At 39.0% G+C, this 20,408-nt stretch overlaps 1 protein-coding gene and 4 non-coding genes across 5 annotated transcripts in view; 1 reads left to right on the plus strand and 4 right to left on the minus strand.

Moving 5' to 3' along the window:
• The window catches only part of LOC150079510 (uncharacterized), a 99,251-nt gene that overhangs the window by 61,055 nt on the left and 17,788 nt on the right, over positions 1 to 20,408 (minus strand). The window lies entirely within an intron of this gene.
• On the minus strand, positions 293 to 365 carry TRNAA-AGC (transfer RNA alanine (anticodon AGC)). Its single transcript has one exon. It is a non-coding gene; the product is annotated as a tRNA-Ala (tRNA).
• TRNAA-AGC (transfer RNA alanine (anticodon AGC)) lies at positions 3,259 to 3,331 on the plus strand. The gene has a single exon. It is a non-coding gene; the product is annotated as a tRNA-Ala (tRNA).
• Positions 13,333 to 13,405, minus strand: TRNAA-AGC (transfer RNA alanine (anticodon AGC)). The gene has a single exon. It is a non-coding gene; the product is annotated as a tRNA-Ala (tRNA).
• Positions 14,886 to 14,958, minus strand: TRNAA-AGC (transfer RNA alanine (anticodon AGC)). The gene has a single exon. It is a non-coding gene; the product is annotated as a tRNA-Ala (tRNA).

The following is a 20,408-nucleotide window of genomic DNA, read 5'->3' on the forward strand; positions in this document are numbered from 1 at the left end:
CTGCTGTGTGTAGAGTGTTGAACTCAGAAATTTGATCCTAGGCCTCTATTAGCTATTGTGCCAAACCCATGGAACGAAACAAAAAACTGCGCATGTGTTAGTTATTTTAGGATTAATGTTTTAAAATTGAACTCTGTTAGCGGAAGATATTGGAAGCAAACCACATTCTGCAAATAGGACCCCATTTCGTTCCACTGAGGGAAATTTTCCAAACGAACCCAAAAACAGAGGTTCCCAATCACATGAAATCTTAACCAGCTTTAAAAACTAAAGAATACAATAGAACTTTAGTTGGAGACGCCAGGTATCGATCCTGGTACCTCTCGTATGCTAAGCGAGCGCTCTACCATCTGAGCTACGCCCCCTGACGAACAAATAATGTTTATTGCCACTTTCATCAATTGAATGAACTGAATTGAATTGAATTCAAGGAGTGGTTTATTGACAGAATACAATTAGTAAGGCAACATTTGTGGTCCGAACACAGTCGAGATAGTAATAGTAACTGTCAACCTGTGACATCGTGTCAACAATCGGAGGAATCTATCTTCGTTCAAGTTCGTTGTTAACCTTGTACAGGTCTACTGTTACCAGTCTGGTAAAATGAAGATGATCAGCTGAGTCATGCGATTGCAGCTGCTTGTGACTGGTCAATCTTAAGCTTCCAGCGGCTATTCGTGGTGAATATTTTTTCTGATGCTTCCTTTCAATAACGCGAGGAATTGTAAAATCTTTTTTTGATAATATGGATGTGTTAGCCTCTTAAGAAGACCGCAGAGTTTTATCTCTCAGAAACTCGGGTTTTTCGTACAGTAAAAAAAACAATTCGTCAAACGCATACTTTGGTGTCTTCCAGACATTGATAACAAAGTCGAAACATTGACCTGAATAAAGAGGAAGAGGAATTCATTAAAAGGAAGAGGAATAAACTCACTTTATGGCATTCGTCCCTTCACCATCGATTCAGAGTACGTTAATCAGCGTCATCGATTGTAATCTAAAGGTTCTTGCAAAGGAAAAGTGTACTGGACTTAGAAATTAACATAGGTTGGGATTGGAAAAAAAAAAAATGCTCTTCAGAGACGTCGAATATTGACCTCGTCGATTCCTCATGCTGAACTTTAATATCCGTGTTAGCTATAGACCAGGAAGTACACTTATTGATACTTTCCAAACTGATTAATACTCATATCTATGATGTCAGTAGTTTCTAAATGATTTGATTCTAATATGCACTCGATTAAAATATTTATGAATACCGATCATAGATGTCGCCCACGTTTTAGTTTTGTTTCATTTGAACATATTTGTGGTGAGGCCAGAACTCCGAACAAGATATTGCTGATCTGACATCACTCTGGTGCTACATCAGTGTTTATTTTTATGTGCGAAAATGTTGCGCATGGCAAAGGTTGGAGTAATAATCCGATATCCAAAGTCAGGTCACACGGTCCTTGGCCATTTACAGTCAAACTGCTTTGAAATACGTTATAAGAAGGTAAGTTATAACAGAAGTTATCTTTTCTTCCATTGACAGCAAATTAGAACGGATTCCATTTCGTTCAGTGAAACTTTCAAATCGTAATCTTAACCTGTTCAGTGACTAAAAAAGTTACAAGCCTTGGAGTTACAAGATTTGGAGATGCCAGATATCGATCCAGGCACCCTCGCATGCTAAGCATAGCGCTCTAACGATTGAACTACGCCCCTGAAGTAAAATACTCCTTTATTTACAAGTACATACATTCCAGTATCTCTACATTCACTAGAGGAGTTCAAAGGTAACTCTCAAAGGCAGAACATGATTTTAAAATTTCCACTGGCCACACGATAAGTGGGTGGCAAATCGTGGCTATAAGGTGGCTATAGGATAGCTATCCACATTAGTGGGTGGCCCTTATTTGGATCACCACCTAAATAAGAAATCATCTTTAATCTTGCTTCTGACTTCAGAATTCCAGGATGACGACTGAAATTGAAACCAACACATCGACGTTCACAATGTCATCCAGGTATCCATGAACAGCAATTTTGCCTCGTGAAAGCAGACACAAATGGGCACAACCACCAAACAAGATGCATTTCATAATTTTATCCTCGATGCGCAACCTATTTGGTATGGCAGAGATGTTGTTGACATTCGTTCCTGTCTGTGGTAGCCTTGGGGTTAGAAATCAGTCGAGATGGCAATGATAATTGTCACCTATAACATCGTGTCACCATTAAAGGAATCTGTTTTCGTTCAAGTTCGTTATGCTGGATCTTCTAACTCCTACAGGTCTTCTGTTACCAGTCTCTGAAATACAACACAATCAACTGAGCCATCTGATTGCATGTGCTTCTCACTGGCAATCCAAGGGGAACATTCTCTCCGATGGTTGAGTAACGCGAGGAATTTTCAAGACTCATTTTTAAAAACTCAGCTGAGTCAGTTGAACTCAAAAATTGTGATGTGATTGGTTGGTTGTAGGAAGAAGAGTTCTGGACATCCCACACGCACTCAAGTAGGGAGAGCGTGTAGGATGTCAACAAGTTAATTATTAAGAAGAAAGTTAAGAGAAGACAGAGACAAAATGTTATTGACCATCACGCTGCTAACCAATCACATCAGGATTGGTTGGTTGATAGAACCAGAACTCTCAACATCCTCAAAGACCACTAAAGCCATAAAAGAGTTGGTAAAATATATTCGTAATCTTAACCAATATTGTACTTGGCGGAGACACCAGGTATCGATCCTGGTACCTCTCGCATGCTAAGCGAGCGCTGTACTATCTGAGCTACGCCCCCTACATACAGAAACGATTTATTTATAATTTCATACATATCAGTATATTGAAGGATACTGCAGAAGTTCAGTGGTGACAATCAAATCAAAAAATCATTTTAAAACTTCCACTTCCCCCCCTCTGCACAATATACTGTTCGACAAATCGTTAGTATAGATAGGCGGGTCATCCACATGAGTGAGTGGCCCTTGTTTGGATACCGGTCTAAATAATAAATAGTCTTTAATTTTGCTTCGAACTACAGAAATCCAGAAAGCCAGATGAAACTAAAACCTAGAGGTGAAGATTCGCCCTGAGTTCCAGGCTTCACGTGAAGCAGTACACCGAGTGTGTTTTTAACATCGGGTGACTTCGATTCTTAATACTCAAAGTAAATTAAAAGTGTGCTCGAATTAGGTCAATGAAAAACTATAGCAGCCACCTGAAGACTGGTATTAAAGAGAGTGGCATGGAGGTTGTTAGCACGTCAGGGGGCGTAGCTCAGATGGTAGAGCGCTCGGTTAGCATGCGAGAGGTACCGGGATCGATACCCGGCGCCTCCAAGCGAAAGATTTTTTGTTTACCTAACCAGGTGGAATTTTGAAACCCGAGATTTATATGAATGGATTGATCACAGTTTTTGTCCTTTGCGCCTCATTTTGATAAGATTTGTTGTGAGTTTCCAGGAAGGTCAAAAATTCGTTGAAAAATTCAATCAAAGGCTCAGGTCAAGCAGTGGTTTATTGACAGAAAGAATTAGTAAGCAACCCTTGTAGTCCGGACAAAGTCGAGATAGTAACAATAATTGTCAAACTGTAACATCGTATCAACAATTGAAGGAATCGTTCTTCATTCCAGTTAGTTGTTAAACTCCTAGAAGTCTTCTGATACCAGTCCAGGAAAAACAAGATGATCACCTGAGTGATGTGATTGTATCTGCTTGTGATCGGCCAGTCTTACTCTCCAGTGGCTACTCAGTGTGAACATTGAATCCAATGCTTGTCCAAGGTGTCCAATGCTTGTCCATTGAATCCGATGTCTCGTTTCAGTAACGCCAGGAATTTTTAAAACTTTTTTCAAAACGTGGCTGTGTTAATCAGTCTCATGAAGAGATAGCAGAGTTTTAGCTCTTAGAAACTGAGGTACTTTGTCTAATAAACACAAATCACAAAGAGGTCAGTATACAGATACCGTATACTGACCTCTGCTATCCTAAGTTATTTTGGCTCTAGAATACTGTAATTTCTTTCAGATATTGATAACAAAATGGAAACCTTGATGAGGCTACTACGTGTAGAGGAAACAGGATTAAGCTCACTTTATTGCACGCTTCTTTGCTAACTACGGCTGAGGTCCCTTCACCATAGATTCAGAACTACTTCAATTAGCACGGATTATGCGAAATCAGCGGCGTCCAGTAGAATCTAAGTGTTCGTTAAGAGCATGGTTAAAATTCAAAGTGTACTGGACTTAGAAATTAATGTTGGTTGAGATGTAAAAAAAAGGGAGGGGGGATTTCCTCTTCAGAAACGTCGAGTAATTGATACCGGGCCTATTTCAGCTGTTATGCAAAACTCTTGAAACGAAACACAAATCTGTGCTTGAGTCAGTTATTTTAGGATTAAGATTTCAAAATTGAAAACTCTCTTAGCTGAAGAAATTGGAAGGGGACCACTTTCTGCATCACTAAATAACTGAACAGATCTTTATTGGAAGACGCCAGATATCGATTCTGGAACCTCTCGCATGCTGAGCAAGCTCTCTAACGTCTGAGCAAAGACCCGACGTAGAATTTCGATTTATATCGAATTTCACGCATACCAGTATGTCGAAGATCATTACAGCAGGTCAGCGGTAGAAATTAAATAAAAAAATAATTTTACCCCCCCCCCACTGCGCAACATACTTGTCTGACGAATGAGGATAGATAGTGTGGTCGTCCATGTGATCTCCAGTTTATTAAAGACGGGATTTTCACCTACTTCTATCCAGATTTGGGCTTCCTGGGTATGGCAATTGCTGGCATCCATTGCTATTACACTTCCTCAAGTGGATGAAGGATTCTTTCCGGTTTTCGCCACCGTACGTGATTATAGGAGACTGCTCACCCATAGGAATGCGCTTCTTCCTGTAAATATTACGTTTAGTCTAGTAAATGTATAGTTGCGCCCGCCTCCTCGTGGCTTGTACGGGTGCTGCGATCACCAGGAATGCTGATTCCTAGTGATCGCTGCTTCCTGGTAGCAAAGTGACCAGAAACAACTAAACAACACATCAAACACAGACACTGTGCAAACATGGCACTACCCTCATTTCTGGCCATTGCCCAGAATCTGTATATCAACACAGAGAACCATGTCGGAGATGAACTAACATTTGGGATCCGCCCTAATTATGTACGACACACCACATGTCCACATAAATGAGTGGCTCCTATTTGGATGGATCACCACCTAAATAAGAAATCGTCATTAATTTTGCTTCTAACTTAAGAAAATCAGGCAGACAGATAAAATTAACACCTAGAGATCGAATTTGGCGCTCACCTCCAGGCGTCACGTGAAGCAGAACGTCAACTGTGTTTTTAATATGCAATGACGTCAATTCATAGTACTAAAAGTACATTGAAAGTGTGCTCGAATAAGGTCTCCGAAAAACTATAGATCTGACCTGAAAACCACTATTAATGAAAGTGGCAATAAAGGTTGACACTCCGTCAGGCTGGCGTGACTCATATGGTAGTGTGCTCTCGTTTAACATGCCAGAGGTACCGGATCGATACCCATCACCTCAAAATGAATGTTTTTTTAATTCATATTTAACTAACCAGCTTTAGTTTTAAAACCCGAGATTTTGATCATGATTTAATTGGAACCATCAACAGATGTCACTGAATGGAACTACTTGCTCACGTGGTTTGCTTTCACTCTCTTAGAGACCCATTGGAAAGCGTCAGGAACTTAGTCTAAATCAGATTGTTTAGTGATGATCAGACGCCTCCGCAGCCAGGTGGGCAGGAGCGGCAGTGCGTAGCACACGCTTCTTGATTAGACCGGGGTTCCAGCCTGTCACCACCAAATACGGAGGATGCGGAAAGGTCAAGGGAATGACTACCGCATATTCCTGGAGCAATATGGCCTTAGTTGCTAATGCTCCTAAAAACCAAATAACAAACAAACAAACAGTGATGATTGTGCAATTATCCACAAACATTTGAGACGATTCAAAAAGAGGAAATGCTACCACGAGACCTGTTTGCTCAATTTCCCAAGAAGTGTTTAATTTTGTGAGTCCTGCTTAAGTTTTGGAAACCGGTGTACGTGGCCAAAAGTATTGGATGGATCTCTATTTGAAACTGTAACAGAACTCTTTTTAGTGAATAATCATCACTTTTCAAAGATAAACTACAACCCTCGGTTTGTTAAGCTACAAAAGAATGTCGTAAATTGAATGCTTGAAAGGACAAAAAATGTTAAAATGCATCTAAATTATTATCAAAATCTCTAGTTATTATTGTACAAACTTCATAAATTTTCCCACATGGTTCAAGATATCTTCTCGATAACCACTCGCAGCCATTGTTCCTCCTGAAAGCATATTCAGCTCTAAATATCCACGAAAAAAGTTGCAGAGCGAACAGCACATGTTCTCTCCAATAACTGTTCCTTTGAATGATTTAATCCTTGAAGCGCAACCCATTTCTTATGATACAGATGTTGATATACGTTCCTGTGGTAGCCTTGCGGTCCGAACACAGTCACGATAGTAATGGTAGTTGTGAACCTGTAACATCGTAACAACAATCGAAGGAATCCACCTTAATTCAAATTCGTTCTTTGCTTCTACAAATCTTCTGATATCAATCTGTGGAAAAACCGTACCGAAATTAGGTGCTGAAAAAAGGGTGTGTTTTTAAGTCTTCTGTGTTACCTTTCAAATTATGCTCTGCACCTATTCCAACATATAATATATAAACACAATTCTTGAATCGATCTATGAAGCCTGCATAAGTTCACATTTCCTTAAATCCATCTCTCAAAACGAGTAGAACACAATGAAAATGGATTACAGAGTGGAATACTTCCACTACTTTGATGTGGAAACCACTTTAAGAGTTTCTTCGATATCAGAGTTGCGGTTTGCGCATGCTTTTCATTATTGCTACGAGTTTTTTTTAAAATTTCTTAACAACTTTATGCTTTGAATTTCAAATTCCTGTGTGCACTGTTGAGTTCGATAAGGATGTTCGAGGCTACTGACAAATCTCGTTCTCAACGTTCTGGAGAATCCACAGGAGATGAGAATGTATCAGCGAGTTTAGCCACATTGAAGAGGGATGTGTCTCGATCTTTTTCGAAAGGTTGAGCAACAGAGAGAAGTACTGAGTGGTCTGCTGTGTGCAGAGTGTTGAACTCATAATTTTAATCCTGGGCCTCTATTAGCTATTGTGCCAAACCCATGGAACGAAACACAAAACTGCGCATGTGTCAGTTATTTTAGGATTAATGTTTCAAAATTGAACTCTGTTAGCGGAAGATATTGGAAGCAAACCACATACTGCAAATAGGACCGCATTTCGTTCCATTGAGGGAAAGTTTTCAAGCATAACGAACGCAAAAACAGAGGTTCCCAATCACATGAAATTTTAACCAGCTTTAAAAACTAAAGAATTCAATAGAACTTTATTTGGAGACGCCAGGTATCGATCCTGGTACCTCTCGTATGCGATCACACTACCATATGAGCTACACCCCCTGACGAACAAGTAATATTTATTGCCACTTTCATCAATTGAATGAACTGAATTGAATTGAATTCAAGGAGTGGTTTATTGACAGAATACAATTAGTAAGGCAACACTTGTGGTCAGAACACAGTCCAGATGGTAATGGTAACTGTCAACCTGTAACACCCTATCAACAATCGGAGGAATCTATATTCATTCAATTTCGTTGTTAACCTTCTGCAGGACTTCTGTTAGCAGAAGACCTGTAGAAGGTAAAATGAAGACCTGTAGAAGGCAAAATGAAGACCTGTAGAAGGCAAAATGAAGACCTGTAGAAGGCAAAATGAAGATGATCAACTGAGTCATGCGATTTCAGCTGCTTGTGACTAGCCAATCTTAAGCTTCCAGTGGCTATTCATGGTGAATATATTTTCCGATGGTTCCTTTCAGTAACGCGTGGAATTTTAAAGTCTGTTTTTGATAATGTGGATGTGTTAGCCTCTTAAGAAGACCGCAGAGTTTTATCTCTCAGAAACTCGGTTTTTTTGGTGTCTTCCAGATATTGATAACAAAGTGTAAACATTGACCTGATAAAGTGGAAGAGGAATAGGAATAAACTCACTTTACTACACGCTTCTTTACTAAATATGGCATTGGTCTCTTCACCATCGATTCAGAGCTTCGTTAATCAGCGCCATCCATTGGAATCTAAATGTTCTTTCACAGCACACTAATAATTCAAAGGAAAAGTGTACTGGACTTAGAAATTAACATATGTTGGGATGGGGGAAAAAATGCTCTTCAGAGACGTCGAAAATTGACCTCGTCCATTCCTCATGCTAAACTAGAACTTTAATATCCATGTTATCTATAGACCAGAAAGTACATTTGCTGATACTTTCCAAACTGATTAATACTCATATCTATGATGTCAGTAGTTTCTAAATGATTTGATTCGAATATGTACTCGATTAAAATATTTATGAATACCTATCATCATAGAAGTCGCACACGTTTTTCTTTTGGCTCATGTGAACATATTTGTGGTGAGTCGAGAACTCCGAACAAGTTATTGCTGATCTGACATCACTCTGGTGCTACATCAGTGTTTATTTTCATGTGCGAAAATGTTGCGCATGGGAAAGGTGGAGTAATAATCCGATATCCAAAGTCAGGCCAAACGCTCGTTGGTCATTTCCAGTCAAACTGTTTTCAAAGACGTTATAAACATGTAGCGTTATAAAAGAACTTATCTTTGTTTCTATTGTCAGCAAATTAGAACGGATTCCATTTCGTTCGGTGAAACTTTCAAATCGTAATCTTAACCAGATCAATGACTAAAAAAATTAAGAGTCTTTTATTTGGAGACGCCAGGTATCGATCCTGGTACCTCTCGCTTGCCAAGCGAGAATTCTGCCAATTGAGGTACGCCTCCTGTTGCAGAACCGTTCTTTATTTTCGATTTTATACGTACCACTATCTGGACGGGCATTAAGCATTTCAGTGGTAACAATCAAATCAAAAACATAATTTTAAAACTCCTACCCCTCATATCATAACTTATAAACAAATCGTGGCTATAGGGTGGTGGGCCCCATTTGGATCACTCTAATTAAGACATCTTGATTAATTTTGCTTGAGAATTTTGGGCAGACACCTAAACTAAAACCTGGAGATCAACTTTCACTGATCTGCAGATTACACAGAAAGAAGTACGTCAGCTGTGGGGTGATTTCGATTCATAATACTCGAAGTACATTAACATTGTGCTCCATTAAGTTTACTGAAAACTTGTAGTATTTAATGAATATGGCAATGAAGGCTACCTGTACATCAGGGGGCGTAGCTCAGATGGTAGAGCGCTCGCTTAGCATGCGAGAGGTACCGGGAACGATGCCCGGCGCTTCCAAAGAAAAAATTTTTTTTTATTCATATTTATCTAAGTTACAGATTTAATTTTTAAACCTGAGATTTTGATCATGACTTAGATGGAACTATTGCCACATTTTTTGTCCTTATTGTCTTATTTCGAATAGATTAATGTGAGTATCGACAAAATCAAAAATTCATTGAAGATTTCACTGAACAGAACTACTCGCTCAGATGGTTTTCTTTAACTTTCTTAGAGACCCATTGGAAAGCAGAAGCCTACTCAGTCTTAATCAGATGTAATTAGCTGGCTCAGTGATAATCGTGCACTTTTCTGCAAACACTTGAGACAGTTCCAAGAGAAAGGGAATTCTACCACAAGACTTGGTTGTTCAATTTCCCACGATCTGTTTAGTTTTGTGCCTTCTGCTTGCGTTTTGGAAACCTGTGTAGGTGGCAAAAATATTGGATAACTCTGTATTTGAAACTATAGAGGAATCCTTTCTCCTGAACATGCATCACTTTTCACAGATAAACCTTGCTTTGTTAGGCTGCAAATGAATGTCGTAAATTGAATGCTTGAAAGGACAAATAATATGGCAATACACCCTTCTGAATCATGACCAAAATCTCTGGTTTCAAAACTGAAGCTGGTTAGATAAATATGAAATGAAAACTTCCATTTGGAGGCAATAGTCGATCCCGGTACTTCTTGCATACTACGTGAGCGTTCTACCATCTGAGTAACATCCTTGATGTACAGGAATCCTTTATTGCCCCTTTCTTTAATTGAATGCATTGAACTGAGCAGAGATTAAAACCTACAGGTCAACACTCACACTGCCCTCCAGCGCTAATGTCGAGTTTAAAGTTATTTGGATTAATATTTCAAAATTGAAACTTCTCCTAGCTGAAGAGAATGGATGCAAACCACTTTCAGAAAACAAGACATGATTTCCTTCAGTTCAATGAAATCGTCAAAGAACATTAAAGCCATAAAAGACATTTGGACACGCCAGGTATCGATCATGATACCTCTTGCATGCTAAGCGAGCACTGTACCATCAGACCTACCCCCCACCCCTGATGCACAGTAGTCTCTATAGCCGCCTTCTTTAATTGAATGCAGACAGTAGTTACTTAGTACAATTAGCGAGTTAACCCTTGTGGTTCGATCACAGTCGACATAGTAATGGTAATTGTCAACCTGTAACATCGCATCAACAATCGGAGGAATCCATCTTGATTCAAGTTCTTTGTCTACCTCCAACTAGTCTTTTGATACCAATCTGTGAAAAACAAAATGATCAATCGACCTTTTCGAAATGTTGGGAAATAGACAGAATTGGTGATAGATCTGTGGGCACAGTTATAAACGCAGAAAGTTCGTCGCTACAATAATCTTATTTTTTTTTCCCATTCCTTATCTAAAATTTGCTTTTATTGGGCCTGAATTAGCTACTGTGTGAAACTCTTAGAACGAAATACTAAACTGTGTTGTGTTGTCAGTTATTTAGGATTAATGTTTGAAAATTGAAACTTTTCTTAGCTGAAGAAAACAGAAGCGAATCACTGTCAGCAAGGAGGGATGGATTCCATTCCTTTGAGTGAAATCTTCAAATCATAAACTTCAAGGCTAATAAAATGGAGTCATTATATTTGGAGACTACGGGTATCGATCCTGGTTCCACTCGCATGCTGAGCAAGCGCTTTACCTTTCAGGTCTTCAAACTGAAGCTTGTTAAAAAATGGACAGCCTTTTTGCCACTTGAAAGAGGATACAGATCGGCACAGCCACCAAAAAAGTCGCATTTTCTCATTTTTATCAACGCATTTTTCCTCAATAAGTGTTCTTTCAATAATTTTATCCTCGATGCGTGACCTGTTTGGCATGGTAGAGGCGTTGTTCAAAATCGTTCCAGTGGTAGCCTTAGGGTCCGAAGCAGTCGAGATGGCAATTGTAATTGTCAACCTACAACATCGTGTCACAGTTGAAGGAATCTGTTTTTGTTCAAGTTCGTTGTGTTGGGTCTACCATCTACAGGTCTTTTGTCACCAGTCTGGGGGGGGGAGTTATTCTGTTTGATGATTCCTTCCAGTACCGCGAGGAATTTTCAAGGCTCATTTTTAAAATCTTAGCTGTGTTGGTCTCAAAACGAGGAAAAGAAATCGATTTTTTTTCCCCGGAAATCAGGGAATAAATGGCTAATTGGTCCAAAACGGTGCAATATGGTCCAATTCGCTGATGCGCTAATACCCTGCTGCAACAGTAACAAAAGACCAAGGTTCAAGACCCGGCAATAATTTAGACAGTTTTCATGGTATTTTATTTCAAAGACAGATTATAGATCTTAAGTTTTTCAGAATAAACAGAAGTTTATTTTACATTTGGACAATAATATGAATTAATTATGGCGCGGATGTTCACCTAAAAATTTAGTTGTTCATCTGAGATGGACCATCGGCGAATTGCATACATTCATTGACGGGCCTTCCTCACGACGCTTATAAAGTTAGATTCTTTTGATGAAGGGTCATTAGAATTCACAAGATGGAGAGAATATAAGAACATCAGAATAGTTAGGAGACAAGTGGGCTTGGACCACCGTCTATTCAAACACATGTAGAAAAGTACTCTTGCGTTTGATCAGCAGACTATGGCAGCCATCATTATAATGTTACAGCCCTGCTGCGGCCAATGGATCAAGGTGTTATAGAAAAAAATAAAAGAGGTGTACAAAAAACAAATCTTGCGTCCCTTGCCAGAGGGAGACGAAAAAGCATGGTTGAGTTTTAAAAGAAGCTCAGCATTAAGGATTGTTGCTACATCTTAGCAGATGCCTGGAACATGTTGTCGAAGAGAAATCTGAAAAAGTCATAAACATTGCGGTGCTGCCGAAGAGACGGCCACATGTGCAAGATTTGAATGAAGACGTAGGTGAGATTGTAACTTTATTTCAAGGGATTCCGGGGTTTTCTGAGTGTGGGCAAAATGATGCAGTGGCATGGTTAAACAACGACGCTGATGATCTTGGTTATCCATATTTTAAACGAAGAAGAAATTGTTGCATTAGTCCAGGATGAAGAACGTGACGACTTTAACCAAAGTGATTATAATGAAGATTTTATGAACGCAACTATATCAAACTACATTCGCAAAGAAACCGAGAAAATTCCAATTTTTATTTAAAGATAATGACGAAATTTAACGGGGTCTAATTCTGTTTTGTGAGAGTTATTTTAATTTTGTTGTTGTTTTAATATTTTAGTTTTTATTTTGTAGAATTTGTATTGTTTGAATGTTTCAATAAATTAATGAGAATATTAAAAATTGTTTATTATTTCGAGATCCAAATGTAGTGCACATGCACCACCTTGCACCATGCTGCCGACGCCCATGGTAAAATTGGAGTAAAAAATTACGTACGTTAGGGTATTAAAAAATAAGGAACACGAGTCTCTCATTGCCAGACGTTGGGAATTGATCCTGGTTCGTCCTAAGCGAATATTTACGCTCCAAATTACGTTTCCATTAACACCAGTACTGCTTATTTTCATTTGATCAATGCTGATGTCCACGATGATCAACAGTTTTTTAATGATCAATCTTCTTTGAAGATTTCACTCAACTAAAGACAGGCTTCAAAAGGCTAAACCCAGACACTCAACTTTGAAGATTTCATTCAACTTTAATTGAGTGAAATCTTCAAACTTGAAGTTGAGTGAAATATTCTTTGAAAATTATTTCATTGTTGAGTGAAATCTTCAAAGAAGTGAACTCAAGTGAAATCTTCACTTACTTTAGTTGAGTGAGTGAAATCTTCTTTGAAAATTTCACTCACTCAACTAAAGAGAGGCTTCAGATTTCAGTTGAGTAAAGTGAATCTTCAATTGATTTCACTCAACTTCCTTGAAGATTTCACTCAACTAAAGACATAAAAGAGATTTAAATCTTTCAAACATTGTATTTGGAGACGCCAGGTATCGATCCTGGTACCTCTCGCATGCTAAGCGAGCGCTCTACCATTTGAGCTACGCCCCCTGTAGCAGAACCATCCTTTATTTTCGATTTTATACATACCACTATCTGGAAGGGTATTAAGCATTTAAGTGGTAACAATCAAATCAAAAACATAATTTTAAAACTCCTACCCCTCATGTCATAACTTATAAACAAATCGTGGCTATATGGTGGTGGGCCCCATTTGGATCACCCTAAATAAGACATCTTGATTAATTTTGCTTGAGGATTTTGGGCAGACACCTAAACTAAAGGCTGGAGATCAACTTTCACTGATCTGCAGATTTCACATAAAGCAGTACGTCAGCTGTGCGTTAAACGTGGGGTGATTTCGATTCATAATACTCGAAGTACATTAACATTGTGCTCCAATAAGTTTACTGAAAAGTTGTAGTATTTAATGAATATGGCAATGAAGGCTACCTATGCATCAGGGGGCGTAGCTCAGATGGTAGAGCGCCCGCTTAGCATGCGAGAGGCACCGGGGTCGATACCCGGCGCTTCCAAAGAAAAGATTTTTTTTTATTCATATTTATCTAAGTTACAGAATTAATTTTTAAACCAGAGATTTTGATCATGACTTAGATGGAACTATTGCCACATTTTTTGCCCTTATTGTCTTATTTCGAATAGATTAATGTGAGTATCGACAAAATCAAAAATTCATCGAAGATTTCACTGAACAGAACTACTCGCTCAGGTGGTTTTCTTTAACTTTCTTAGAGACCCATTGGAAAGCAGGAGCCTACTCAGTCTTAATCAGATGTAATCAGCTGGCTCAGTGATAATCGTGCACTTTTCTGCAAACACTTTAGACGGTTCCAAGAGAAAGGGAATTCTACCACAAGACTTGGTTGTTCAATTGCCCACGATCTGTTTAGTTTTGTGCCTTCTGCTTTCGTTTTGGAAACCTGTGTAGGTGGCAAAAATATTGGATAAGTCTGTATTTGAAACTATAGCAGAATTCTTTCTCCTGAACATGCATCACTTTTCGCAGATAAACCTTGCTTTGTTAGGCTGCAAATGAATGTCGTAAATTGAATGCTTGAAAGGACAAATAATATGGCAATACACCCTTCTGAATCATGACCAAAATCTCTGGTTTCAAAACTAAAGGTGGTTAGATAAATATGAAATGAAAACTTCCATTTGGAGGCAATAGTCGATCCCGGTACTTCTTGCATACTACATGAGCGTTCTACCATCTGAGTACCGTCCTTGATGTACAAGGAATCCTTTATTGCCCCTTTCTTTAGTTGAATGCATTGAACTGAGCAGAGATTAAAACCTACAGGTCAACACTCACACTGCCCTCCAGCTCTAATGTCGAGTTTAAAGTTATTTGGATTAATATTTCAAAATTGAAACTTCTCTTAGCTGAAGAAAATGGATGCGAACCACTTTCAGAAAACTAGAACATGATTTCCTTCAGTTCAATGAAATCGTCAAAGAACATTAAAGCCATAAAAGAGTGGTAAAAAAAAAATTCATAACTGATATTTGGAGACGCCAGGTATCGATCCTGGTACCTCTCGCATGCTAAGCGAGCGCTCTACCATCTGAGCTACGCCCCCAGTTGTAGAACAATTCTTTAGTTCCAATTGGTGGCCCTTTTTTATAAAGCGCAATGAGTTAATTCAAAATTAATACAGTAATATGAGGTTAAATGAATTACATCTAATAGCACAGAAAAGATAGAAAGAACATATCAATAAATAATCATAAAACAAGATACATATTGTCTTATCAAGGAGTCACAATATGTCCATGGTTTATGGAAATACAAAGCGTTTCGATTAGCCAGTCAGTTTAGTGCAAGTTCGGCAAAATTATTTTATTTTAAATTTGGTGAGAGAAAGGGGACCAAACATTACCAAAATGTTTCCATCATAAAATCCATTTGTCTTTGAGCTGTCCTGATCAATTTGAAATCATTCCACATTGCTGAGTAGTGAGTGGTATACCATTGAATATACACAGATCAGTATTAACAAATCTAAATTGAAAAGGCTTAGAATTTATGGACCCATGGACAGTTAGTGGATGCAATGTACAAAGGCTTCTTGGGAACCATTTCTTTATCTCTTTTTTGGTGATAAATATGATAGGGAAAAAATAATAGACGACCTGTCCTTTGGTATCATTATCCCAGCGAGTTTGTCAGGTGCTGAGGCACTTGAACCAGCATATGAATCTTACACTGTTGATTTCGGCAATTCAGTCTACTGTAATTCCAAGGAAATCAGTGGGAATTCTGTTTTAGGCTGTAGGTTAACTGTTTATGAACTAAATGAAGGTCCAGAGGCATGTGTCCAGTCAGAACCTGAAGCACAGCAGTAGAAATTGCTTTGCAAGCCTTAGAAGTTGCGAGTAACATCGATCTCTGAAGAGATGATAGTTTGGTATGGAAAGTGCATTTATTTGCCTTATGGAACCACGCACCAGCACTATACGGCATTCATAGTGATGAAAACAGCGTTGTAATAAAGTTGGAGCGTTTTATGTGAAGCTTCCAGTCCTGTTTGGAGATCGTAATTAGGAAGCCAGTATTTATAATAGTATTAGCAGTCACTTTCAACGCAGAGGGTACCAAAAGCACTACCACCAAGTTATTTCGGGGTAGGTGATTTTGTGTGTTAGTCGAGCTGCTTCATGAGCCAGCCGTCCAGAACAATGTTCCATATGAAGGGCCCTAGGATGGATCTTTGAGGACACCATCATGTGTTAGGTCTTAAGACCGACCAGTGCTTGGATAGAACTTGAACCTTGCGATTTCAAGGTTCAAGTTTTATCCAAGATATGGTTGTTTAGTGCAATTTGCCATTCTCATTCAATCGAGGGCGCTTTCCCACCAGAGAGATAATCAAATGTGCCCTCTAAATCGATAAAAATAGCAAACTAATACCTAGCCTGAGATTTACAGATATGGGACATAGGTCAACTTGTGCATCCTCGCACGATTTACCATGAGAAAAGCCATGTTGTCGCAGGGAAATTAAACCCGTGGATTCGAAAAGTTCAACGATTCGGAGTGCAACCAAGCGTTCCAAAAGTTTTCCTAGATTTGCCAGCACACCTAAATAAAATCACATTCAGAGGGTCATTTATTAAACAGCATGGCCAGTTTTTTATTTACGAAAAAGCTCTCCAATAAGTCAATGCCAGGACATCTATTTGTTTTGATTTTTGCGATTGCATATGCCAGTTCTTCCACTGTAAGAGGGTCCTTATCAACTAAAGATGTATACGTTGTATTTTTAGAACGCACGTCACTTTGTGCATGCGTATCCATGGAAAGATCATCAACAGGTAAAAGTGTGTCCACAATAGTGTTGACCAACTGACATTGGGTACGGGGCTTATAAATTGATCTCCATCTCCTATACTAAACGACCACTTTACCACCAGAATTATGCACGCAACAAGAATTACAAACGCTGTTAATTTCCAATTTGATTAATACTGGTATCCATGAGGTCAATAGTTTCTAATTTCATTCCATTATGTACTGAATTAAAATATCTCTGAATACTGATCATAGATGTCGCCACACGTTATTCTCTTGGCTCGTGGAAACGTATTAGACGAGGCCACATCACCCTGTTGCCACACCACTACTTATTTTTCATCTGCGAAAATGTTGCGCATGGCAAGGGTTGGAGTAATTATCCCATATCCCGTCCGGTTGCACAATCAAACTCCTTTTATCGCGCCACTGTGCGCACTACAATAAGCTGGACATTATAAACGGATGACGTTATAACAAAGGTTGAGTTTTCTTTCTTTTTTTTTAAGTATTGTTCATTCCAAATTTAAAATTCAGATTTAAAACTCAGATGGTAGAGCGCTTGCTCAGCATGAGAGAGGTAACAGGATCGATACTCAGTGCCTCCAACTCAGTTTTAGATGGGTCAATCACCACAGTTTTTGTCCTTGATGTTTAATTTCGATAAGATTCGTGTCATTACATCGACCAGAAAAAGCTGCCGAGCAAACAGATCATTTATTCACCAATGAATATCCATTTCAATGATTTTTATCCTGGATACGCACCAAGACAAAACTTCTTTGGAAATTTCGGAGCCCTCATGGGTAGCACAGTTGGTAGAATCGCCGTCCACCCCACACCAGGTGGAAAAGAATTGAGTCGAAGTCCTGTCGATGACGTGAGGAACACACACACACTTCGAAAGAATCTGTTTTAGTTCAAGTTTGTTTTCCTAGATCTACTTCCTGCAGGTTATCTGTTACCAGTTTCTGAAAACAACACCATAAACTGAGCCATCTGCGTTCTATAAGGCTGGTCTCAAACCTTTCGGTGGCTGTCCAGGGGAGGAACGTTGCATCCGATGGTTCCTTTCAGTAACGCGAAGAATATTCAAGGCTTTTTTTCAGAAAATAATTGTATTAGTCTATTTCAAGCGAGGGTAACATGGCTTTTTCTCCCAAACTCGGGTTTTCCTTCCGAGTTTTGAACATGCTCTAACTCGCTAATGCGCAGAAAACTTAACACAAGAACAAGACCAAGGTTCAAGTCGCTGGAACAATTTAGGGATAGGTTTTTCTTCAAAGGTGAAATAAAGATAGTACTGTTTTCTGAATAAACAGAAGAATTTATTGTACATCTATACAATAATATGAATTAATTATTGTGGGGATATTCACATACAAATTCAATTAGTGATCTAGGAGAGAGAGAGAGAGAGAGAGAGAGAGAGAGAGAGAGAGAGAGAGAGAGAGAGAGAGAGAGAGAGATCCTCGGTGAACTGCTTGGATTCATTGACTAGCCTTCTGACTACTCATACAAAGTTAGACACTTTTTGATGAAGAGCCACGATCCTTCACAAGATAGATAGAATATACGAACATCCTCATTTTTCGCAGAAACACAGGCTTGAAACATAATTAATTGAAACAGGGTCCAAAAGCACCCTCTGGTTCGAACAGCAGGCTATGGAAGACGTCGTCGTATGGGGTGGGGTGCATTGAAATATTTAACAGTTCCATAAGGTCTCAGATATGGTTTCATGCTACTTACCATAACAGTGATGATGCCTCTTGAAAGCAGGATACAGGTCAGTCCACCAAAGAAGGTTTACTGACCTGTTGGGTTTTTCGCCAAAAAACAAGGAAATTAACCACAGCATACATATAAGCTACAGGCACAATATAGTGCCCTACAGATAGCCTTAGTTTTTTTGTAGCTAAACACACCCTATCGTCCCTTTCAGACATTCTTAACAAAGTGAAACACCCTGATGTGACTGGTTGGTTCAAAGAACGAAGAGTTTTCAAGATTTTCTGCCCACACTCTTATAAAGTACAGCAGTTGATGTATGGGCTCCGTCATCATGGAGTCAAACAGTATTAATCTCCACTAGGTACGCTAAATCAGCTCCATCTTTTGTGAGTGTATTGGTTCTTCACTGGGTATTGTCCGTTTTCATCTCTCAGAAATAAGCGAGCACTTTACCATCCGACTTAAGCTTACATTAGTACAAATACTGTTTATTTCCATATGATAAATATGATGTCACGAAGGCCAATAGATTGTATCTCATATTGTGGATATCTTGGCAACGAGTGGTCGAGGTATTGCACTACTTTGAATAAGTAACGCTTCACCAGTGGTGAAGAATAATGCTACTTATTCTCAACGGATACCACCACCCAGACGGAACCATTTCGAAGCTTGTTGGCTTGCTCATAAGTAACATTAGTCTTCTCCACTGATCTTTTCTAAAATTTGGGCAATAAGAAGAAATAGTGAATGCAGAGCGTAACGCAGAAAATTCATCCCTTCAGTTTTTCTTTTTTAATATTGTTTATTCCACATTGAAAATTGGCTTTTCATGGACCCGTGTCAGATTGAAACACTAAACTTCGCTTCTGTCAGTTAGAGGTAAAGGTAAACTGCAGCTATTATCAATCCACTTCAGGATGGAAGCCTCCTCAACGATTCGTGTTGAGGGAAATGGACCATAATCTGCCACGCTGGTCCAGTGTGGGTTGGCAGATCGACGGTATTTAGCAGTCAGGGGCTTGAACCCCGGTCTACTCAAACAGCGTGTGATACTGCACCCCCTCTTCTGACCACTCGGCTACGGGGGCCTGTATTGTGCAAGTTATTGAAGATTAATGTTTCAAGTTTAAAACTACTTATGGATGAAGAAAAAGTAAGCGAACCACTTTCGCAAAGGTAGAACCGGATTTCATTCGGTTGAGTGAAATCTTTAAAGAACGACAAATCATGGCTGTAGGATGTTCATACACATAACGTACCTGAAAGTTACGTTTTTGTCATTCATATTTCTTTAAACATCTTCAGTATTGAAACCAAAGATTTTGACCATGATTTAGATGAGACTATCACCACATTTTTTGTCCAATTTCGATAAGATTAATGTCTACATCGACCAGAAAATGTTGGCTAGCGAACAGATCATTTCCTCACCGATGAATGCCCATTTCAATGATTTTATCCTGGAAGCGCGCAAAGATGTAATCCGATGGCACAGTGATGATCGTGCAGTTATCCACAAACACGGGCGATGGTTCGAAGGTTAAGTTGTTGTTTTTGTAGTAAGGTTTTAAGGGCATCATTTTCAATCATAAAATTGAAAATGCAAACATTAGTTTCACTACTGAGTACAGTTAGTGAAGAAACCCTGAAGGTGTGAAATTTCAAAAATAAATAAGCCTCCACGTTCAGTGGTGTTCATCAATAAAAAGCGATCAACAAAGTATGCTGAAATGTGATTGGTTATTATCGTCATATGAAATGATATTCTTTCCTAATGAAACTGTAAAACTTCTCCCATACGGTTCACGATGCCAAATCGATACCCATATACAACCATTGTGCTTCTTGGAAGCAGATACAGGTCAGTACATAGACCAAACAAAAAGTTACTGTGTGAAAAGTGCATTTTCTCACCAATAAATGCCTATTTCAATGATTTTATTTTCGAAGCGCAACCTCTTTTGCGTGGTAGATGTGTTGTTGACGCCCATTCCAGTGGTA

The sequence above is a fragment of the Mastigoproctus giganteus genome, chromosome 10, assembly GCF_048544385.1.
Source record: "Mastigoproctus giganteus isolate SK-2022 chromosome 10, ASM4854438v1, whole genome shotgun sequence".
Classification (NCBI taxonomy): Eukaryota; Metazoa; Arthropoda; class Arachnida; order Uropygi; family Thelyphonidae; genus Mastigoproctus; species Mastigoproctus giganteus.